Source organism: Ostrinia nubilalis, chromosome Z (genome assembly GCF_963855985.1).
Source record: "Ostrinia nubilalis chromosome Z, ilOstNubi1.1, whole genome shotgun sequence".
Taxonomy (NCBI): Eukaryota; Metazoa; Arthropoda; class Insecta; order Lepidoptera; family Crambidae; genus Ostrinia; species Ostrinia nubilalis.
Genome location: NC_087119.1, coordinates 1,766,274 through 1,791,153, shown reverse-complemented (window position 1 = coordinate 1,791,153; position 24,880 = coordinate 1,766,274). Strand labels below are relative to the sequence as shown.

At 49.8% G+C, this 24,880-nt stretch overlaps 2 long non-coding RNA genes across 2 annotated transcripts; one reads left to right on the top strand and one right to left on the bottom strand.

Annotated features, from left to right (window-relative positions):
• Nucleotides 1-3,411: 3,411 nt before the first annotated feature.
• On the top strand, nt 3,412-6,717 carry LOC135086745 (uncharacterized). The gene is made up of 3 exons (XR_010260586.1): nt 3,412-3,521; nt 4,167-4,255; nt 6,602-6,717. It is a non-coding gene; the product is annotated as an uncharacterized LOC135086745 (long non-coding RNA).
• A 615-nt stretch (nt 6,718-7,332) lies between these two features.
• LOC135086681 (uncharacterized) lies at nt 7,333-8,247 on the bottom strand. The gene is made up of 2 exons (XR_010260565.1): nt 8,014-8,247; nt 7,333-7,495 (listed from the first exon to the last, which is right to left on the bottom strand). It is a non-coding gene; the product is annotated as an uncharacterized LOC135086681 (long non-coding RNA).
• Between the last annotated feature and the right edge of the window lie 16,633 nt (nt 8,248-24,880).

Sequence of the window (24,880 nt, the reverse complement as noted above, 5' to 3'; positions counted from 1 at the left end):
TCCGCGTCGATGGTGTCGCTAGATGAGTCTTCTGGCAGCATTTACACAAATCGCGAGTTGGCGGCGGTGACGGCAGCAGCCCTGGATGGCCGCGTGGCGCTGTGGATCCACAACAGCTGCGCGGCCGCGCTGCGCTTGGGCCAGGAGGGCTCCGACGAGATTGTGCCGCTGCAACCCGGCGCACGCCTGGCCTACAGGTGCGTATTGACACAGCACATCACCTAGGAGACGCTAGATGAGTCTTCTGGCAGCATTTACACAAATTGTGAGCTGGCGGCGGTGACGGCAACAGCCCTGGATGGCCGCGTGGCGCTATGGATCCACAACAGCTGCGCGGCCGCGCTGCGCTTGGGCCAGGAGGACTCAGACGAGATTGTGCCGCTGCAACCCGGCGCACGACTGGCCTACAGGTGATTACCGACATAGCACATCACCTGGGAGTTAATCTCGTTTCCGCGTCGATGAAGTCGCTAGATGAGTCTCCTGGCAGCATTTACACAAATTGTGAGCTGGCGGCGGTGACGACAGCAGCCCTGGATGGCCGCTTGGCTCTATGGATTTACAACAGCTGTGCGACTGCGTTGCGCTTGGGCCAGGAGGGCTCAGACGAGTCGCTGCAACCCGCACATCACATACCAGCTAATAACTGCTACGTCCCTGTAGCATAGCTGCGCTCTATAAGGTCCTGAAACTTTTGCAATGCCTGGTCGCGATGGCCAGCTTTGATTGACTCGCCATCCGAGCCCGGCGCCGTTTTCTTCCCAAGGAAGTGCAGGAGTGCGAGGCAAAATTATGCCGGTGTTAATAGAATTAACGTATAGACTGAAGAACCACTTCCCACTCTGCAGAAGACTGATGGGGTGCAGCTTATTGCCTGCAACCCTGAACGGTCTTCCCCACAGATCATTGTCCAGACTCTCCAGCATTTTCTGTCTGGCCCTGCTCGTAGCAGTTATAGAAGTATGTGCCGATCAAGGTTGTCCCCTCTCCCATTAAGGCTATCCCCTTCCCCAATAAAGCTACCCTCTCCCCGCACTAAGGCAATCCCCCTCCCCACGTTAAGGCTATCCCCCTCCCCCATTAAGGTTATCCCCTCACCCCGCTAAGGCTATCCCCTCCCCTCGCTAAGGCTAGCCCTTCCCTACATTAAGGCTATCCCCTCCCCACTTTAAGGTTATCCCCCCCACTAAGGCTATCCCCCTCCCCACGTTAAGGCTATCCCCCTCCCCACGTTAAGGCTATCCCCTCCCCACATTAAGCCTATCCCCCTCCCCCCACTAAGGCTATCCCCCTCCTCACGTTAAGGCTATCCCCCTCCCCACGTTAAGGCTATCCCCTTCCTCCATTAAGGCTACCACTGCCACTTCATACCGCACATTACTGATTAGACTTTTTAAATGTTAGAGAATTTTAAGTATCATTAAATTATTTTGATGCAGATGGCGAAGTCCGACTGCACCGAAAAGAATACGCCTAGCGCTAGCTGGCCCGACGGCTGATTGGCATTGGTCTAGCAGTGAGTATATTTTTTTGTTCCATATCTTTCAATCATCATTGTCCTCCATCGCCGCGGTGTCAGACAAAATTAACCGTCACAGGATTCTGACATGACTCAACCAAGACCATTATTATTTTCAGATAAATTCATTTATGATGATCAGTGGCTTTCTGGCCCTTGCCATCTCTAAATATTTTCACCAAATGTATAAATAAATTGACTTTTTTTTTGACGGTACCATCATAACTATATTTCCCAGGTGTTCCATTCACGGCAGGCACGTACCGCGTTCGTTTGGAAGACGCCGAAGCGCTCGGCGGCAAGTCCAGTCCTGGTGGTGGCGTGTACGCTCACGTCAAAGTGGAGGAATGCGGCGCGAGGAGGAACATGCAGCTCGCTGGACGGCTTACCCTGGCCAATATGCTGCGGTATAGCCTGTTGTACAAGGCAAGTGGTGTGGCTACTGAATTGGGTGTCCACGGAAGACCAGCGTCGTGGCATTATCTACTGAGATGCTACGACACCGTGCTGAGTGGATACCTTTTCAGTATCATTGTAATTACCTACTCATTAAATAATGTTAAGTATTGTAAGTGTATTGTCGATGATACTGAATAAACATTTTTTCTTTCTTTCTTTCTTTCTTTCTTGAATAGTAGGGCGGGCGGTGAGGAATCAATGATAAACGCTGCGGTACAGTTAACAAGAAAACAAGGTTTATAGTGTGTGCTTAACTATACTTTTAGGTATACATAGCTGTGTACACCTAGTCTCAAAGCAAGTCTTGGCGAAGCGGCGTATGCATGTGGTTCCGTAATATCGTCGAGAAGTAACTTGGAGTTAAGTGTACCACTGACTGATGAATATGCTGCAATACAGTCAGTTGTACAAAGTCATCGTTTCAACCAAAGGACGCCTACTTCCGGACAAAAAGCTTTCCCCAAGGATTTCCACGACCATTACTCCTGCGTTGCCTCCACCTAGACATTCCCTCTTCCCGCGACCTTCACTAAATCTTCAGTCCTGGACTGACCGAGAAGGACGGGGCCTGCCCTTGTCAAAACAACAAGCATGAATGGGGTCTAATTCTGAATCTAGATCTATCTACGCAATTTGACGCAATCAACAGAAGATCTCTGGAACTTCTTTTTTATCCACAACGAGGAAGCTCTTGGTCTGTATCTCACCTGATGTTAAGTGATGATCAGGCCGAAGGTGGAAGCGAGCTTCACCCGGAATCCTCAACCACGGATGAACTGGCTATCTTACCTCTAACTGCCGGAACACAACAATGCTGTTAACATTTTTGTTATGGCGACAGACTTAGGTAAGATGGCTTAACTTCAAAGCTACTTAGCACTTTATTATCACAGGAGGAATATTGACGATCTTTGTGAGAAGTCCGGACATTCTGCTAATATAAAAAATATTAAAAAATATATATGTATCAAAACGCAACAATTAACCTAGAAATTAGCACGGCACTAAATAAATATATTCAAAACTGCCACGCGGTCTCGTGCTAGATGGGCGTCTTACAGGCCACCTTCTATCAACGGGAGCGCGTGGTAAGTAACTTGCTTCTGAATGTATTGTATCTTCCTACTTTTTTATATTTTTAAACCGGTAGACAGTGGTGACTGAGTTTGTTGCGGCGCTTCTTCTCAGCACTTGCCAAATGTTTGTCTCGAAGCGCTGGTAGGGCAAAAAAAGAATGAGACATGTATAGGCTCCTTAAGAGCATTTGACGATTTGCAAGAACTAATCAAAATCAAAAAATCAAAAAAATCAAAAAAATATTTATTCAGTTTAGACCACAAGTGGCACTTATGATAATTTAATTAGTCTAAACAAATAAAGAAAATTTTGATTTTGATTTTGAATATTAACTTTGTCTCGTAACACAGGTGAGAGCCCGCTGCCCCGAAGAAGTGCACTGGGGCACGGTGTGCTCGGGCGAGCTAGAGCCCGAGAGCGTCGGCCGCAGCGTCATCGCCGGCGCCGACTGCGAGATGGCGCTCAAGTAAGTCTGACGCCTGCTGGTTTACACTTGTGGGTGGTGGAGGCCTGGTTGGTGTTGATTGATGTCTATTGTTTAACTGAATATCCTCAACATCATCATAAATAGTGAGATAATGATCAGTTTTAACTTTCTGTCAAAACATAATGACAGGTTTGGCTTTTCATAAAGTTTTGATTAGAGTTGGCCATGTGGTTTCGGCAAAGTAGATACAGTGTGTAGTAGGTGAGTAAAATAAGTGGGATAGGACCACTCGAGCGTGGGGAGTTTTGGACAAATCGTCCCTTTTTCCATTGGTAAATTAGATCGTCTTCCCCCTAGTCCAGATGATAATGATTATTTAATTTATCACATATAATTTTTTCTCGTGCTACTGGGGAATGGGTGGGGAATTCGGTGAAGAGGAAGAAATGTTAATGTATATCATTATCATTATCACATATAGTTAGTGATGTGACAGAGCAGTTATCAATCCAGGCCTCCATTCAATCTTCTGAATCGACCATGATGAATGACATTTGAATTGAATATGTATCCATCTTGCACCAATATATTCTATGATGCAAAACCTTTACTGAACATTTGCAACATTGTATTTTGATATGTAGGTCGTTACTCTGTGGTTTACCGTTATGTTTTATACCATAGGATCAAGTTCACTACCCATGATATTGGATGGTCAGGGGACATACCCCTGAAGGAGTGTCCTAAAGAAAATGTTCCCTGGTTAGTCAAAGGTGAGTAGATTCTTGTAAATGTAACATTTTAATGAGTAGTCTTTTAAAATCAAAAATAAATCTTGAAATAAAAAAAACAGTCGTTATACTTAGCAAGGGTTTTATGGGGTGCGGGGAGTTTCGTAATGTAACTCTTCTTCGGAGATTTCAGTCACTGTACTTACAATATTCTGTGTTAATGTAAGGCTGCCCTTCAGGGCTGCTCTTATTCGTTTTAATTTATTTATTTCCATGTCCAACGTCGCCAATTATGAAATAATACAGCATTCCGCTAATCCATCATTTTTTATTAGTAATCAATGTGTTTCTATGGAGACGTGACAGTATCCATGAGTGCACACGCACACTAGGTACAATAATGACGCTCGGATTGCTCGGTTCAAACTCGCGCGCTTCTCTCGACCAAAATGTGGTAGGACGTGTCTTCGTGGATGAAACGATGTACAGGGTGTCCCAGAATGGGTGAATCAAACTGATAGGGGAGGTAGCTCTACTAATGTACTATCCCAAAAAAATATGAAAAAAAAGGACAATGTTCGTTCTCCATACATTGTTCGCCGTTAGATCAACAGTGCCGAAATAATACTTTCTAGGTTCTAAATGACACAAATCTTTATGTAAGAACAATTATTCCTGGCGGACCAATTCTATAAACTTATTGATAGCAATATTGTTATCATAACCTCTTACTTACTAGTATTGTATTATATTATTTTATGCACATCGATTTGGGAGATGTCCTGTATTGTAGTTGTCGCAGCCAAATTGTATTATAATATTGGACGGGTTTTGGAAATAGCTCGGCGTTCCACTTTTATGATTTACTTACTTACATTTTGCACGTAAATAAATAACATGAATCCTATGTTTACTTTCCACTCTTGACATTTAACACGTGACTTACCAAACTAACTATCTCCATGGTTACCGTCTTAGTCTATGCATGACTAGGGATTGAACAACTTTTAATTGAATATTATTAACAATTCTCGATAATTATTATCGATTGAAAAATATTCGGTATTTGAATCGAAAGATATATTCAATTTTATCAATATCAAAATATTCAATTTTAATAATAAAATAAATATTATTTACTACCACCTATGAAATGTTCTAAAAATTGCCTGGAGCGCTCCCCCAATCCTGGGTTTTCCCTTTCCAAGCTGAGAGGATATCATTTTGGTTCTATCGATACATTATAAAGGTACTTAATATTTGAAATGTATTACCAATTATTGTTATAAGCATTTTGAGCGAATAAAACTTTCAATTCTATTAGAACTTTAGACATTTCTCTCACTTTTAGCGGCATTGGATTTTTCATCGAATTTTGAAACTGTAACAGTGGGTCTAGACAAAGTGCAAATTATAATCGCAAACCAGTCGAAAAGTGGTCGAAAAGTCCCTTTTTTGTATGGAGTTTTGACGGATTCGATTTTCGATTCGATCAAAAAGTGCGTTTTGTCTAGGGGGGCAGATATATTAAAGATGATCCCATATTGTTGTCATTGTCTATATCAGTGTTATGATCACAATTCTTTTTATTTTATTCATGACCTTCGACCAGTTGGACACATTAGATAGCTTCTTGTAGTATCGTGCAATATATTTTTAACTTTTAATTAAAATCTAGTCATACTGTAGCAATTTGGATGATTTATTTTATTTACAAGATCGGTATCTTATTGTCTATGATGACCGCAGTCAACATCACTATTACATGGATTCCTAACAATGAAGTACGGCATTGCCTTGTGCCGATTTTACATAGATTTTATCGACACAAATTATGGAACTTCATAGGATATGGAGCAGGCCACGCCCTAAAATGTCCGGATGTCGTCATAGTATTATGGAATACATATAAAATACTTTTATTATTTCATTTTTTAATCCTCAAGTGTCCGTTACAATCTAATTAATATTTAAGTTTTCAAAAAGTAAGAGATTAATTTTGATACTTTACTGCTGTGCCCAGGAATCTAAGGCGGTTTCTGACAATGTCCTTTTGAGCACGGATTTTTTTTTTAAATAAAGTGCCCTAAACTCGAAATCTAGTTATTATTTTCCAAAGTTTGTTTACAGATAAACGAAGCGATCATGTACAATTAATATTAGTAAGAAAAAAGTACAAATAAACTCCAAACGCAGCAATTATAGCCAGATACTTAGGCAAAGCTGATTTATTTTCACTTTTTCAAAAACATGTTTTTTTTTGTTTCCTTATGCGCTTTATTTTTTTTTTCATATTTTTAGGGACAGTACATTAGTAGAGCTACCTCCCCTATCAGTTTGATTCATCTATTCTGGGACACCCTGTATAATAACTCTGGTGTTTCCCAGTGCCGAGCCAGGGCGAAGTCCCGTACGTGTCGGTATGGTGCCGCGTGGTGCGCGCGCGCAGCGATGGCCGTATCCTAGCCACTATCTGGCCGCTGTACGTGCTGCATTCGCATCTGACGCTCGACACTGATGTAAGTAGCTACGATAAGTGATCTCATTCGATTATTTCTAAACTATACAAGATATCGAAAAACTAGTTACTGATTCTGAAAGTGCTTCACGAGCTCTTTCAAATGGTACCAATAATACTCAGAATACAGAACAAACCAGAAGGAGTGTTCGATAACATTTCTACGCGGCAACTTGTGTCCAAAATACTTCCCCTCCCGCGCCCCTCTACCCCCTTTAGTGTTACTAGCGCCGTGTGACACCCCCATTTTTGGGGTAAAATTATGTAATTTTTTAAAGAGATGTTAAACAAGTAAAAAATAAGTAAGTGAAATAAGTACACACGGCCAGTGTTAACTATCCATTTCCGTTTTTGCTCTCGCTCTTATCAAATGGTGATTCTTTGCGATAGAACGAGACGACATGACTGGCCATAGGCATAGATAGTACCTACCTACCTATGAATTTAATTTTTACTCCGAAGTAACTAAGTGTAAGATGATTATTTATTTCTATTAAATAGTGTAATATATGTACTATATTTTATGTAGGTATAATATGTTATTTAAAAGTCAATTACAAAAGTCGAATATAAATTTTAGAATGCCAAGTAAAACAAAAAAGAAACTTAAGGTTCTTTATTATGTAAACATATCGACAACAAAACATTTGTTTACGGCGCAGTAGTGCTTTTAGTTTAACTTTTCTTGGAGTCAAAAACAGAATCCAAATCAAAAACATCACCAATACTTAAATTTGATTGCGAGGCAACTCTGGCTGTGTATCCTGAAAAAAAATCAGAGTAAGTATGTAAGCAATAATTAATTACTTAAAATTATTATTAAATATACAAATATTGCTGCTGCTGATCTGTTGATACCAATGCCTTACTTTTGAATAAATGGGAAAGTATGAAATTCACGATAGTAATTTATTATCTCCTCATTATTAGGGAGTAATATTATAAATTAATTCAATATATTGAAATCAAATCAAAATCAAAAATATTTATTCAGTTTAGACCACAAGTGGCACTTATAATTTAATTAATCAGGTTGTCATGTCATGGATGAAATTACACTAAAAACTAATTAAAACAAAAAGGATGGGGAAAATATTCCATTATTCTGTGGTAACGCTAACAAAATTAACGCGTGAATTTTTTATAAGTAAACAAATGTAATTCAATATAAAAAAGTAGGGTAAAATATTCCGTTGACCTGTGGCAACACTTACAAAATACAACCGTGATTTTTTTTGAAAATTATTATTTAATTAAAATGAATTGGAAATGTGCTACTTACGGATAAAACATGATCCCATGCACTTTCTTCGTAATTCCAGTAGCATTCTTACATGTTGGAACGGCACAAGACGGCATAATTTAATTATAAAGTGTCAATCTGACGGATATGTAAACAATGCGCGCGCCGGCCATTGACTGATTGCTCTAAAGTCAAAGTAGTGCGATTTGGAGTACTTTATATGAATACACATTTACGCCCGTTGACGGTTTCTGGTTTGTTCCGTATTCTGAGCAATAATAAGGTACAGATTATGGAAGCTGGTAACATTGAATTTTTGGATTTTGTAACTTATTATTGTTTCCACCCTGTATAATCCGGCTGTATCTCCAGGTCACCTAGATACATTCCATAGCAGCTGTAATAGACATTTAGGTACATACATTTACCAATTTTGGTGATAAATAGGCATTTTGTATTAGTTTTTGTATAACGCCTGAACAAAAACAAAGGGTAATATTTTGGTGTTATACATCGATTTCGAAAATAAAAAATATATAATTTAACTAATTAAGACATGACAAAAAAACTGAGGTATGTCTCGTTTCTGTCGGGCCTGGGTCACAGATGACCGTTCTTCTTTCAATCCAAATCAAGTGTATCCGCGATTCTGGGCCTCGTGTTCATTTTAATATTGTGAATTGAAATGAAATTTAAATATTTTATTATTATTATAATTATTAACTGTAACCTTAAACCTATGACAGTGTGTTGAAATAAATGACTTATTATTATTATTATAATATCTGATTCACCAGGTCCTGATAGTGACAGAAGCCACAGTATCGTACCAAGACATAGCGGACGAGACGAACTCGGCGCCGCTGGTGCAGACGGCGCCGGGGCGCGGCGCTAGCACACACCTCGTTGCGCCCGGCACCACGGCCGCGCGCCACGAGCTGTCCTTCCAGTACAGGTCGGTACACTAGCGACCTGATAGTGACAGAAGCCAGTGTCGTACCAAGACAGCGGACGAGACGAACTCGGCGCCGCTGGTGCAGACGGCGCCGGGGCGCGGCGCTAGCACGCACCTCGTCGCGCCCGGCACCACGGCCGCGCGCCACGAGCTGTCCTTCCAGTACAGGTCGGTACACTAGCGACCTGATAGTGACAGAAGCCAGTGTCGTACCAAGACAGCGGACGAGACGAACTCGGCGCCGCTGGTGCAGACGGCGCCGGGGCGCGGCGCTAGCACGCACCTCGTCGCGCCCGGCACCACGGCCGCGCGCCACGAGCTGTCCTTCCAGTACAGGTCGGTACACTAGCGACCTGATAGTGACAGAAGCCAGTGTCGTACCAAGACAGCGGACGAGACGAACTCGGCGCCGCTGGTGCAGACGGCGCCGGGGCGCGGCGCTAGCACGCACCTCGTCGCGCCCGGCACCACGGCCGCGCGCCATGAGCTGTCCTTCCAGTACAGGTCGGTACACTAGCGACCTGATAGTGACAGAAGCCAGTGTCGTACCAAGACAGCGGACGAGACGAACTCGGCGCCGCTGGTGCAGACGGCGCCGGGGCGCGGCGCTAGCACGCACCTCGTCGCGCCCGGCACCACGGCCGCGCGCCACGAGCTGTCCTTCCAGTACAGGTCGGTACACTAGCGACCTGATAGTGACAGAACCACAGTGTCGTACCAAGACAGCGGACGAGACGAACTCGGCGCCGCTGGTGCAGACGGCGCCGGGGCGCGGCGCTAGCACGCACCTCGTCGCGCCCGGCACCACGGCCGCGCGCCACGAGCTGTCCTTCCAGTACAGGTCGGTACACTAGCGACCTGATAGTGACAGAAGCCAGTGTCGTACCAAGACAGCGGACGAGACGAACTCGGCGCCGCTGGTGCAGACGGCGCCGGGGCGCGGCGCTAGCACGCACCTCGTCGCGCCCGGCACCACGGCCGCGCGCCACGAGCTGTCCTTCCAGTACAGGTCGGTACACTAGCGACCTGATAGTGACAGAACCACAGTGTCGTACCAAGACAGCGGACGAGACGAACTCGGCGCCGCTGGTGCAGACGGCGCCGGGGCGCGGCACTAGCACGCACCTCGTTGCGCCCGGCACCACGGCCGCGCGCCACGAGCTGTCCTTCCAGTACAGGTCGGTACACTAGCGACCTGATGGTAACAGATGCAACAGTGTCGTACCAAGACATCGCCGACGAGACGAACTCGGCGCCGCTGGTGCAGACGGCGCCGGGGCGCGGCACTAGCACGCACCTCGTCGCACGGGCACCACGGCTGCACGCCACGAGCTGTCCTTCCAGTACAGGTCCTTCGAGCCGGATTATTTCATTTGCTTCATTTGTTTTATATTCTTTTGTTCTAGAAACATCGACTGCCCAGTGACTCGCGAAGCAGTCCCGATGCACTACGGCGTGACAGACGCGTCGGTGTTCGACAAACGCGCGCCCGTCACCACCATCGACGAGGTCACGGATGAAATACTGCAATGGTAAGAATGATCAATCTTCCACGTCCTTGCATGTTGACCAATATTTTGCTCTCGTTTTTAACGCAGCCTTGCAGTGCTCAACACAGATTCGCGGCAGATAAAAAATACGTGCACATGATCGCGGGTGCGTGCGCATCTCTGTTTCACTCACACAAGTCATCACACAAAAGTGATTTACGGCACCATCTGCCGCGAATGCGTCGAGTATAATAGATATTTCGTTGTTTTTAGGCTGGAGCGTTCGGGACGAGATGCGACGTCCCAGTGGCCTTACTCGCTGGTGTCAAAGCACTGGCCGGCCGCCTGGCAGCCGGCGCTTATGCAGCCGCGCTGTGACGTCACGGTGAGTCCACTGTCCTTTTACTAAAAATCACAACTGCCGCTGAATCACCACGATATACAGTCAAGACTATTTCATTATAATTAAACAATATTATGTTTGATCTGAATATCCGAGCAGTTCAAAAGCTTAAGGTAAATGTCACACGGAAACACCTTCAACAAGATGGAGGCATGTCAACGCCATCTGTCGAAAATGGTAGTGAAATCACGGCCTTCAACAAGATAGTAGAATGCTAGCGCCATCTATCGAAGATGGTAGTGAAATAACGACCTTCAACAAGATGGCGGTACGCTAGCGGCATCTGTCGAAAATGATAGTGAAATCATGACCTTCAACAAAATATTGGTATAGCGCCATCTAGTGACTACCTAGTACAAACAGAGTCTACGACGCAAAGTTCAGCGATGAGGCGGGGACTTGAGATAATCCGTCGACCTGAGAATACATACTGTTAATTCATCGATCTTTGTCATCTCTCTTTATTGTAAACGACATTATAAAAGTTGTACGTGACTTCCACTCGGCATGGGGCCCACTGAAAACCAGCGTCGTGGCCTTCCCCACCGCGGGCCACGGCATATGCTGAGTGGGGTCCCATTGCGATGGGTATCGCTGTTGCGACAGGATAGCACTGCTCAGTTCACTTTGTATTTCCTTGTAATATTTATGTGCTATATCTGTCTTTTTTTTCCGTATACGTTCTCTGTCCTTAACTAAGTGATGTTCATCGTAATAAATGTTTCTTTCCCTCTTTCTTTCGTCAGGATCTCCGTCATCATTCACATACTCGTTTCTGACCATAAAAGTCATGAAATAGCTCGCTTACGAATAGCACCTTTATTTTGTCGTATTCCTATTTTTTTGTAACTTTTTAGGTTCGTTACCAAGCCGTGCGCGCCGGCGGCGGCTGCTGCCTGGAACTGCAACTGTGTCCATTGGTGCTGCTGTGCAACGCGGCGCCGATCGCGCTGACGTTGCGCGCGCACGACGCCGCGCCGCTGTGCAAGCTCGAATCAGGGACGGCCATCTCGCCGCCCTCGGCCGTGCTCAAGGCAAGTGGAAGGAATACGCATCGATTTTTAAAGTTAATAAATCCTACTTCCTACTAATATTATAAAGGCGAAAGTTTGGATGTCTGGATGTTTGTTACTCTTTCACGCAAAAACTACGGAACGGATTTTGTTGAAACTTTACAGTATTATTGTTTATAGCCCAGATTAACATATAGACTATAATTTATTAATGACGATATGTGACAAATAAATTTCAATAAATTAATTAGACGTGTGTCTAAAAAGCGCCATCTATCGTCATTGGTTAAAATCTACAGCGCTGGACAAACTACTATTTTTGATAAGTATATAACGGAGGTAAATTGAGGTCCACGCATACGAAGTCCCGGGCGGCCGCTAGTTATGTATAAATAAACGCTTTAGTTAAAACATAGCATTTCTGAAAAACTAGTATTGAAATCGGACTGGCAACAAAAAAGTGACGTCAAATGTCACCTGCCCATAGTAACTTGTTTGGGACTCTACGTGTCGCTCTAACACAGTGGTTCTTAACCGGCGGACCACTGGTGGTCCCTGGAGGCATTCCAAGTGGTCCGCGAAGACATCGTTATAAACAAGTGATGTGACGTGATGAGCACGCAAACGGCGTGCACAGTAGGCGAGAAATCGACCTCCCCTTTCCTAGGATTTAAAAAAAAAATAGGTGGTCTCTGACAAGAAAAAAATTAGTAAAATGGTCCCTCGTGACTTAAAGGTTAAGAACCATTGCTCTAACATGACCAATGACGTCATGAGATATTTTTGTGAATATAGATGACCCACGCTGAACTGTCCCGCCAAACTCAATGACAGGGGGGCGCTACCATCGTTCAACTATATGGTTTCCAACATGGCAAAAATCTGAACCAGCGATCCGGTATTGACGGTGGCGCCCCACTGTCAATGTCATCGACAGGACAGTCCAGTATTTTGGAACTATATCTGTATTCTATGCGTGTTGCGAAATAAAATCAGGAAACGTTTGGTAAATTTTTTGTATTGTCACGCCTTATTTTACAGTGTTTCGAAACGGAAAGTGAAAATGGCCGTGCAAGCAGCACGGACGTAATGTGTAGCGCCATCTATGATTCTTTATATGAATTAGTTCGGTACACGTGTTAGTTCGGTAAAAAAGTAAGAAGAACCATAGATGGCACTTATCAAACATTTTATAGATGGCGTTAAATATGGGTTTGGAACAATGCGTTCATTCGTTCACATGACATTCTGTTTACAGAAACCGTTCTTCATGTCAGTGGAGATTGGCCGCGAGACGTTTGTCAGCGGACAGCTGCTAGTCAGCGACGCGCCGCCCGGCCGCTACACTTCGCCGCCTCCCGGTCACGTGACGCTCGACCGCGCCTGTCCCTTCGCCATCCACTGTAACCACAAGGTAGCTGAAAACCCTCAATATTTAAAAATATTTATTTATTCATGAATAGAACGGTAGTACCAATTACACTATTCAAACAAGACGTAACAAAGCTCAGAATAACATTTAAGTACTTATAAACAATTGAACTTAACTTAATTTAGGAAAAGTACATAAATCAGATGCGATTATTTTCACAGTAACCCAAACATTCTGCTAGTAACGTACTCCACCCCTCTGCAAATACGTCACATTTGTAAAAAACTCAATGAAACAGCCTTCAGCTAGCGATCAACCGAAAGTGATCACCACCTCCAAGACGTTTCCAAACCTATCACTTTGGTCAGACTAGTTGAGAAGACCTCCCGTTTATGCTGGTGTTACCATGAAAGATACACGTGGAATCACAGTCGATTATGCATCATTTATTTTACCAGTACAAGTTATGAAATCTTTATGAACTGTCAAAACGGCGCCATGGACAATGTGTATGATGAGATCATTAATTCAAGTCTTAAATATACCCATGTTCTCATCATCATCATCATCAATAGCCCTTTACAGTCCACTGCTGGACTATGAGCCTCCTCCAATATAGTGGAGGGTTTTGCCATAATCCCCACGCTTGGCAGGCGGGTTGGAGATCGCAGTTTAAAAGATTTATGTTTTTCAAAGAGCGCTGCTACCCGTTCTCTGTTTGATGTGTAGTCCCTAAGTCGCCTCTTACGACACCCGCGGGAAGAGTAGGGGTTTGTGACAAATGTATTCTACTCTGCCGTCACCACACGGCACACAAATGTATTCTACCCATGTTCTACACTCTTATTACTTTACAGGTGGCGCTACTAACAATGTACTACGAAATCAAACACGAAATTAACGTGCTCGGCATCAGTCCTACGTACGTGCTTATCAACAGTCTAAACACTGACATACTGGTGAGTTTGAGTCTATTATGTTAATACTAGCAGCCGCCCGCGACTTCATACGCGTGGATCCCGTTTTACTCTCTTAGGGGTGAAGTTTCGTAAAATCCTTTCTTAGCGGATGCCTACGTCATAACATCTACCTGCATGCCTTTCAGCCCGATCCGTCCAGTGGTTTGGGCTGTGCGTTGATCGATCACTATGTCAGTCAGTCGGTCACCTTTGAGTTATTTAGATTGCTGTGATGATGAATTTTCCTGAACGACTGCTTTGTTTTAGGTGTCAGCAGTGGCGGTGCCAATAGAACCAGGTATGAATGTGGATCTGCGCCCGAAGACGTTCAAGGTGGTTGAACCTACCAAAGAGGGGAGGTAAGGACCTTTGTCCTATCCCTTTTTGTAATGTCTTTCTTCTAAGTATACCATTTCTTGGTTCCCATAGGCTCTTCATATAAACTCTTTTTTTTTTTGTTGGAAATGTCAATCTACTTATCAAACAATGGACTATTTGACACCATTTGCCAATATATTTTTTAAAAAGACACTTCATTCTGATCTTAAAAACTTAATTAATTTGAAATTTCCTATAAATTAAGATTTTTGGTTGCTTTGTAATTGAAAAAAGTAGTTTCATTGAGTTGACCAAATGACATCGCCTGCTTGTATTGCCATACAAAATATATGAGTCTTGTTTTGATAGTTTTAAAAAATACGGTGAATTGAATAAATGTATTTGTTATCAGCATCCACGGCATGCCGCTATGTCGCTTCTGGCTGCGCGGACGCTGGCACGGCGGCGGCGCGCCCTCTGAGCTTGCAGCGTTCCTTTGCGTGGCGCTACCGGATGGCGGCTATCCGGCGGCCGCTCCCGTGCCCGTGAGACTCGGCGAGCCGCCGCTGAGGCGGGCCCTGTCGCTCACAGACGTGGAAAACAAGCCGGTATGTACCAGGACTCACAAAATAAAAATCATACAGAAGGTACGTGAGTGAGACAATACAAGTTTCATGACACCAAACTGGCGGCGTTCCTTTGCGTGGCGCTACCGGATGGCGGCTACCCGGCGGCTGTGCCCGTTCCCGTAAGACTCGGCGAGCCGCCGCTGAGGCGGGCCCTGTCGCTCACCGACGTGGAAAATAAACCGGTATGTACCAGAAAAACAATAGCTCAGGTCGACAGGGGGCTGTAAGTAAGCAGGATCATAGATCACAAGTTTTGTATCTCGGATGACATCCCAGCTGGCAGCGTTCCTTCGCGAGGCGCTAATGAACAGCTACTTGGTGGCTGCTCTCTTACCTGTGAGACTCGGCGAGCCGCCGCTGAGGCGGGCCTTGTCGCTCACTGACGTGGAAAACAAGCCGGTATGTACCAGGACTCTAAAATATAAACCATAGAGAAGGTACGTGAGTGAGACAATACAAGTTTCATGACGCGTGAACTGGCGGCGTTGCTTTGCGTGGCGCTACCGGATGGCGGCAGCGATTGTGCTCTTCAGATTAGGTGAGACGCCGCTTAGACGGGTCCTGTCGCTCACAGACGTGGAAAACGAGCCGGTGTGTATCAAATAACAACGATAAGAATTGTAAGTGGGTGGAACACACAAGTTTCGTTACGTCTGCGCTGGCGGCGTTCTACATTGCTATTTATCCACCCACAAGGTGGACCGACGACCTGATAAAGGTAGCAGGAAGGCGCTGGATGCAGGCCGCTACCAACCGTGCGATGTGGAAGTCATTGGGGGAGGCCTATGTTCAGCTGTGGATGTCCTGTGGCTGAAATGATGATGATGATGAGAGTTCTCAACCAAATTCCGTCGTCCACTGTTGGACAAAGGCCTACCCACGGATACGAACAAATAATGAACTCTCAAAAGAGCTTCGTGTTCTATTTTGGAGTTGGAGTTGCAGAAGTAGAAATGAGAGGTCGATGATCCTTTAGTATACCACGCACCGCGTGCCCGAATTGACTGGCACGAACGGCGGCCGCGCGCGGTCGCCCGGTGGAGAAATGTTGAAGTTATGACGTATGACCTAGGTGGCAACAATCATAATACCTTACTCAATTTGAATGCACCGCAGCAAACAGCTCTTCGACCTATGTGCCCCGCCCACTGCCACTTGATTATAGCGATTCTGCGGGGCAAGTCAGTCACTCTGGTTCTCCTACGGATCTCCTCATTTCTGATTTGATCACGCAGGGAGACTCCGATCATAGCACTCTCCATCGCCCTTTGGGTGACCTTGAGCCTTCTTATGAGGCCCATAGTAAGCGACCACATAGTAAGGTCGCGGGAGGTGCCTTGATGCGAGCGGCGCAGGACCGGTCTTTGTGGAAATCCTTGGGGGAGGCCTTTGTCAAGCAGTGGACGTCTTTCGGCTGAAACAACAACAACAGCAAACAGAGTTCAACCAGTATGTCTCCTAGGCCAGTAGAATTAAACACAAAAATTGATTAAATCGGAAATAATTCCTACAAAAGATTTTTTGCTTTAATGGCTTCATTGGTTGCCCATTAAGACTCTCCTAAGTTTTCGACTTCGACGGAGTTGTGCTTAAGTGGTGGGGGCCCCCGAAAGGGGCGTTTTTTCGGTTTTCCGTAAAGGACTTACCCTATCGAAAAGTGGTCTTCATGACGGTTAAAGGGCACTTAATCCTGCATTGAATAAGACCAAATTCATATGTTTTGGACAAACCGTTCTCGCGCTAAAGTTCGGCAAAGTAGAAAATATACGTATAATTAATGACCCTCTCCACGTCCAATGGCTTGTTCCCACATGCTTCCAAGCCTTGTAAAGGGTCGCCTTAACCAGTGTAACCCTAACAAGGCTCACGAGTTTGATTCGCTTATCCTTGTTCGTCCCAGCCGTTCCTTAACTGCGGTTGCTGCACCTCTTCCTGGCACTCTCCTGAACGACTCTGTGTTACCTAATGTGGCTGCCCCTCTTCCTTGTACCCTCCTGTACGATTTCATTGCTTAGCCATATGCCTGGTCCAAGGTGACGCCACAAAATCAACTTCGTACGAGTGAAAATAGTTTAAATACTATTTCCCGTGCTTGCAACATTTTTCTTTACTGCTTCGCCTCTATTAGTCGTAGAGTGATTGTATATATCCTATAGCCTTCCTCAATGTATGAGCTATTCAACACAAAAATAATGATTTCAATCAAACTAGTAATTCTTAGTTTAGCGCGTTCAAACAAACAAACAAAAAACTCTTCAGCGTTTTAATATGAACTTGTTGTTGTTGATTTTTGGCGTCGAACCTTAGACCAGGCATACGGCTAGGCAACGTAGTCATGCAGGAGGATACAAGGAAGAGGGGCAGCCACAGTAGGTAACACAGAGTCGTTCAGGTGAGTGCCAGGAAGAGGTGCAGCAACCGCAGTTAAGGAACGGCTGGGACGAACAAGGATAGGCGCATCAAGCTCGTAAGCCTTGATAGGGTTACACTGGTTGAGGTGGCCCTTTTCAAGACTTGGAAGCCTGTGGGTAACAAACCATTGGACATGGAGAGGGTCATTAATTATACGTATATTTTCTACTTTGCCGAACTTTAGCGCGAGAACGGCTTGTCCAAAACATATGAATTTGGTCTTATTCAATGCAGGATTAAGTGCCCTTCAACCGTCATGAAGACCACTTTTTGATAGGGTAAGTCCTTTACGCGGTATAACCGGAAAACCGAAAAAATGCCCCTTTCGGGGGCCCCCACCACTTAAGCACAACTCCGTCGAAGTCGAAAACTTAGGAGAGTCTTAATGGGCAACCAATGAAGCCATTAAAACAATAAAATCTTTTGTAGGAATTATTTCTGATTTAAAAGCTAATTCTACTGGACTATCCCCAGGTGGCGGTGGTGGTGACGCAGATGCAGCACGAGGGCCGCTGGCTGGTGGCGGTGGCGCGCGACCCGTGCCCGCAGCTGCTCGTGCACAACCGCTCGCACGCGCCGCTCGCCGTCGCGCAGCCCGTCGAGGGAGGCCCGGGGGTCAGTACGAAAGATAACCTTTTAGGACCTTGAAGATGTTTTGCTGCAGCAATGACAAAAGGAGAGGCGAAAAGAAACTAAGCGGTTAATCCATAACATGTCATCATCATCATTATCATTTCAGGCACAGGACGTCCACTGCTGAACATAGGCCTCCCCAATGACTTCCACATCGCACGGATGGTAGCGGCCTGCATCCAGCGCCTTCCTGCTACCTTTATCAGGCCGTCGGTCCACCTTGTGGGTGGACGTCCCATAACATGTAACGGCACATAAATGATGCCGCATCAATAACGACAGAAGAGACGAAGAGAATATACACACATTTCTATTTTATTTATTTGCTTATCATTGGTAAATACTGGTAGTCCAGTAGAATTAGATTTTAAATCGGAAATAATTCCTTCAAAAGATTTTATTGCTTTAATGGCTTCATTAGTTGCCCATAAAGACTCTCCTAGGTTTTCGACTTCGACGGAGTTGTGCTTAAGTGGTGGGGGCCCCCGAAAGGGGCGCTTTTTCGGTTTTCCGGTTATATTGCGTAAAGGACTTACCCTATCGAAAAGTGGTCTTCCTGACGGTTGAAGGGCATTTTAATCCTGCATTAAATAAGACCAAATTCATATGTTTTGGACAAACCGTTCTCGTGCAAATCTTTAGTAGGAATTATTTCCGATTTAATTCATTTTTGTGTTTAATTCTACTTGCCTATGGTGGTAAAATACAAATTTAAGTACCTGGCACACATGACACCCCTTAGGGGCACCTTAAAACAGACAAAGAGGGCGACACTTGCTTTAAATTACACTTATAAAACTAATGTTAATAAATCTTGTTTCTAAAGTCTGGTACGGGAGCACGTAGAATTTCCCGCTCCTGGTCCTGGTCCTGCTTCCGGACCAGACTATAGCTAGTTTCATGAGAGGTTGGGATATAGTGCGGCGCATACGCATCTAGTATTCTATTCGTATGTTTGTTGCCAATGCTCTGATTGTAGCTATCTAAATAATATTTTTTATGATGATTAGTGCCAACTGCTAACGGGTAAAGATTCTGCTGCGGGCCGATCCCGTAGATGGTTCCAGAGTGCGCCTTATCAAAATAGCATAATATATGCCAACTGCAGTTTCAAAATGGCATTTGTTTCAAGTACCGGTTGGCCTGTACGATTTCGATTTTCAAGATTTGATTTCACGATTTCAAAATACATAGTATATTCTAAAATCAATCATAAGTTGTTCCTGTAGGCCCTTTTCACACGTCCCGGTTGCCGGCTAACCGGCGCCGGCTACCCGGCGTCAAATGTATGGGCCTGCCGGATTAATTACGCCGGAACATGTGAAAGCTCCGTACTATGCCCATACACTTCACCACCGGGTACCCGGCGCCGGATAGCCAGCAACCGGAACGTGTGAAAAGGCACGTAGTGTGCAGTTCCAAAATAATCTTTATTCCAAATACATAAGCTCAGTCTGCAATAGGCTAGATGACAAAATTTCAATTATTTGTCTGTCAGACAGATAATAAGAAAATATTAGACTCATATTTTTTATTTTCTTTCATAATTAAATGAAATGGCGCATTACGTCACGCTTGAGTAGATTTTTTTACTCAAAAGTGACGTCACGCGACATTTCAACTCAATATAATACTGCAAAAAATTCGATTATAAAAAAAAATATGTGTCCAAATTTTTTTTATTATCTGTCTGACGGACTAAATAGAATTTAGATTTCATTACCCAGTCATCATCCGGATCTCCACTAGTCCCAGAGTGCGCGATTTCAAGATAGCATATTCCAAGTACTATCGCCAACAGTGTTAACTGCCCATTGAAAGTCATGTCATCTCGTTCTATTGCAAAGAATCGCCATTTGATTAGAGCGAGAGCAAAAACGGAAATGGATAGTTAAAAGTGTGGACGTGTGTACAGTCATAAGGTGTTCCTTAATTATTTTTTTTTTTCAAAATAGCCTTTATCCCAAGTACATAATTTAGTCGGCCGTTTGGTGTAGTGGTTCGAAACGGACAACTATTCCGGAGGTAGCGGGTTCGATTCCCGCACAGTACAAACATTTGTGTGCATGAACATATATGTTTGTATTGGACTGGGTGTTTTCTATGTATAATAAGTATGTATTTACAAAAAAAAAAGTATTTAAGTATGTTTATATCCGTTGTCTAGTACCCATAGTACAAGCTTTGCTTAGTTTGGGACTAGAAGCGCAGTGTAAAATGTCCAAGGATATTTATTTAAGGATATTTATTTATAAGCCCGGTCCGCAGGTGGTCCCAGAGTGCGCGGGCGCGCGCTGGTGGTGCAGCGTGCCGGCGGGCGGCGTGACGCACTACTCCAGCCCGGCGCACTGCGCGCGCTACCCGCCGCCGCCCGGCGCCGAGCCGCCCGCCTCGCTGCCGCTGCTGGTGCTGGCGCGGGACACAGGTGGGACACTCGCACCCAACGTTACTATGACGGCGCTTGTACTGTGCCGGCGGGCGGCGTGACGCACTACTCCAGCCCGGCGCACTGCGCGCGCTACCCGCCGCCGCCCGGCGCCGAGCCGCCCGCCTCGCTGCCGCTGCTGGTGCTGGCGCGGGACACAGGTGGGACACTCGCACCCAACGTTACTATGACGGCGCTTGTACTGTGCCGGCGGGCGGCGTGACGCACTACTCCAGCCCGGCGCACTGCGCGCGCTACCCGCCGCCGCCCGGCGCCGAGCCGCCCGCCTCGCTGCCGCTGCTGGTGCTGGCGCGGGACACAGGTGGGACACTCGCACCCAACGTTACTATGACGGCGCTTGTACTGTGCCGGCGGGCGGCGTGACGCACTACTCCAGCCCGGCGCACTGCGCGCGCTACCCGCCGCCGCCCGGCGCCGAGCCGCCCGCCTCGCTGCCGCTGCTGGTGCTGGCGCGGGACACAGGTGGGACACTCGCACCCAACGTTACTATGACGGCGCTTGTACTGTGCCGGCGGGCGGCGTGACGCACTACTCCAGCCCGGCGCACTGCGCGCGCTACCCGCCGCCGCCCGGCGCCGAGCCGCCCGCCTCGCTGCCGCTGCTGGTGCTGGCGCGGGACACAGGTGGGACACTCGCACCCAACGTTACTATGACGGCGCTTGTACTGTGCCGGCGGGCGGCGTGACGCACTACTCCAGCCCGGCGCACTGCGCGCGCTACCCGCCGCCGCCCGGCGCCGAGCCGCCCGCCTCGCTGCCGCTGCTGGTGCTGGCGCGGGACACAGGTGGGACACTCGCACCCAACGTTACTATGACGGCGCTTGTACTGTGCCGGCGGGCGGCGTGACGCACTACTCCAGCCCGGCGCACTGCGCGCGCTACCCGCCGCCGCCCGGCGCCGAGCCGCCCGCCTCGCTGCCGCTGCTGGTGCTGGCGCGGGACACAGGTGGGACACTCGCACCCAACGTTACTATGACGGCGCTTGTACTGTGCCGGCGGGCGGCGTGACGCACTACTCCAGCCCGGCGCACTGCGCGCGCTACCCGCCGCCGCCCGGCGCCGAGCCGCCCGCCTCGCTGCCGCTGCTGGTGCTGGCGCGGGACACAGGTGGGACACTCGCACCCAACGTTACTATGACGGCGCTTGTACTGTGCCGGCGGGCGGCGTGACGCACTACTCCAGCCCGGCGCACTGCGCGCGCTACCCGCCGCCGCCCGGCGCCGAGCCGCCCGCCTCGCTGCCGCTGCTGGTGCTGGCGCGGGACACAGGTGGGACACTCGCACCCAACGTTACTATGACGGCGCCTGTACTGTGCCGGCGGGCGGCGTGACGCACTACTCCAGCCCGGCGCACTGCGCGCGCTACCCGCCGCCGCCCGGCGCCGAGCCGCCCGCCTCGCTGCCGCTGCTGGTGCTGGCGCGGGACACAGGTGGGACACTCGCACCCAACGTTACTATGACGGCGCCTGTACTGTGCCGGCGGGCGGCGTGACGCACTACTCCAGCCCGGCGCACTGCGCGCGCTACCCGCCGCCGCCCGGCGCCGAGCCGCCCGCCTCGCTGCCGCTGCTGGTGCTGGCGCGGGACACAGGTGGGACACTCGCACCCAACGTTACTATGACGGCGCTTGTACTGTGCCGGCGGGCGGCGTGACGCACTACTCCAGCCCGGCGCACTGCGCGCGCTACCCGCCGCCGCCCGGCGCCGAGCCGCCCGCCTCGCTGCCGCTGCTGGTGCTGGCGCGGGACACAGGTGGGACACTCGCACCCAACGTTACTATGACGGCGCTTGTACTGTGCCGGCGGGCGGCGTGACGCACTACTCCAGCCCGGCGCACTGCGCGCGCTACCCGCCGCCGCCCGGCGCCGAGCCGCCCGCCTCGCTGCCGCTGCTGGTGCTGGCGCGGGACACAGGTGGGACACTCGCACCCAACGTTACTATGACGGCGCCTGTACTGTGCCGGCGGGCGGCGTGACGCACTACTCCAGCCCGGCGCACTGCGCGCGCTACCCGCCGCCGCCCGGCGCCGAGCCGCCCGCCTCGCTGCCGCTGCTGGTGCTGGCGCGGGACACAGGTGGGACACTCGCACCCAACGTTACTATGACGGCGCCTGTACTGTGCCGGCGGGCGGCGTGACGCACTACTCCAGCCCGGCGCACTGCGCGCGCTACCCGCCGCCGCCCGGCGCCGAGCCGCCCGCCTCGCTGCCGCTGCTGGTGCTGGCGCGGGACACAGGTGGGACACTCGCACCCAACGTTACTATGACGGCGCCTGTACTGTGCCGGCGGGCGGCGTGACGCACTACTCCAGCCCGGCGCACTGCGCGCGCTACCCGCCGCCGCCCGGCGCCGAGCCGCCCGCCTCGCTGCCGCTGCTGGTGCTGGCGCGGGACACAGGTGGGACACTCGCACCCAACGTTACTATGACGGCGCTTGTACTGTGCCGGCGGGCGGCGTGACGCACTACTCCAGCCCGGCGCACTGCGCGCGCTACCCGCCGCCGCCCGGCGCCGAGCCGCCCGCCTCGCTGCCGCTGCTGGTGCTGGCGCGGGACACAGGTGGGACACTCGCACCCAACGTTACTATGACGGCGCTTGTACTGTGCCGGCGGGCGGCGTGACGCACTACTCCAGCCCGGCGCACTGCGCGCGCTACCCGCCGCCGCCCGGCGCCGAGCCGCCCGCCTCGCTGCCGCTGCTGGTGCTGGCGCGGGACACAGGTGGGACACTCGCACCCAACGTTACTATGACGGCGCTTGTACTGTGCCGGCGGGCGGCGTGACGCACTACTCCAGCCCGGCGCACTGCGCGCGCTACCCGCCGCCGCCCGGCGCCGAGCCGCCCGCCTCGCTGCCGCTGCTGGTGCTGGCGCGGGACACAGGTGGGACACTCGCACCCAACGTTACTATGACGGCGCTTGTACTGTGCCGGCGGGCGGCGTGACGCACTACTCCAGCCCGGCGCACTGCGCGCGCTACCCGCCGCCGCCCGGCGCCGAGCCGCCCGCCTCGCTGCCGCTGCTGGTGCTGGCGCGGGACACAGGTGGGACACTCGCACCCAACGTTACTATGACGGCGCTTGTACTGTGCCGGCGGGCGGCGTGACGCACTACTCCAGCCCGGCGCACTGCGCGCGCTACCCGCCGCCGCCCGGCGCCGAGCCGCCCGCCTCGCTGCCGCTGCTGGTGCTGGCGCGGGACACAGGTGGGACACTCGCACCCAACGTTACTATGACGGCGCTTGTACTGTGCCGGCGGGCGGCGTGACGCACTACTCCAGCCCGGCGCACTGCGCGCGCTACCCGCCGCCGCCCGGCGCCGAGCCGCCCGCCTCGCTGCCGCTGCTGGTGCTGGCGCGGGACACAGGTGGGACACTCGCACCCAACGTTACTATGACGGCGCTTGTACTGTGCCGGCGGGCGGCGTGACGCACTACTCCAGCCCGGCGCACTGCGCGCGCTACCCGCCGCCGCCCGGCGCCGAGCCGCCCGCCTCGCTGCCGCTGCTGGTGCTGGCGCGGGACACAGGTGGGACACTCGCACCCAACGTTACTATGACGGCGCTTGTACTGTGCCGGCGGGCGGCGTGACGCACTACTCCAGCCCGGCGCACTGCGCGCGCTACCCGCCGCCGCCCGGCGCCGAGCCGCCCGCCTCGCTGCCGCTGCTGGTGCTGGCGCGGGACACAGGTGGGACACTCGCACCCAACGTTACTATGACGGCGCTTGTACTGTGCCGGCGGGCGGCGTGACGCACTACTCCAGCCCGGCGCACTGCGCGCGCTACCCGCCGCCGCCCGGCGCCGAGCCGCCCGCCTCGCTGCCGCTGCTGGTGCTGGCGCGGGACACAGGTGGGACACTCGCACCCAACGTTACTATGACGGCGCTTGTACTGTGCCGGCGGGCGGCGTGACGCACTACTCCAGCCCGGCGCACTGCGCGCGCTACCCGCCGCCGCCCGGCGCCGAGCCGCCCGCCTCGCTGCCGCTGCTGGTGCTGGCGCGGGACACAGGTGGGACACTCGCACCCAACGTTACTATGACGGCGCTTGTACTGTGCCGGCGGGCGGCGTGACGCACTACTCCAGCCCGGCGCACTGCGCGCGCTACCCGCCGCCGCCCGGCGCCGAGCCGCCCGCCTCGCTGCCGCTGCTGGTGCTGGCGCGGGACACAGGTGGGACACTCGCACCCAACGTTACTATGACGGCGCTTGTACTGTGCCGGCGGGCGGCGTGACGCACTACTCCAGCCCGGCGCACTGCGCGCGCTACCCGCCGCCGCCCGG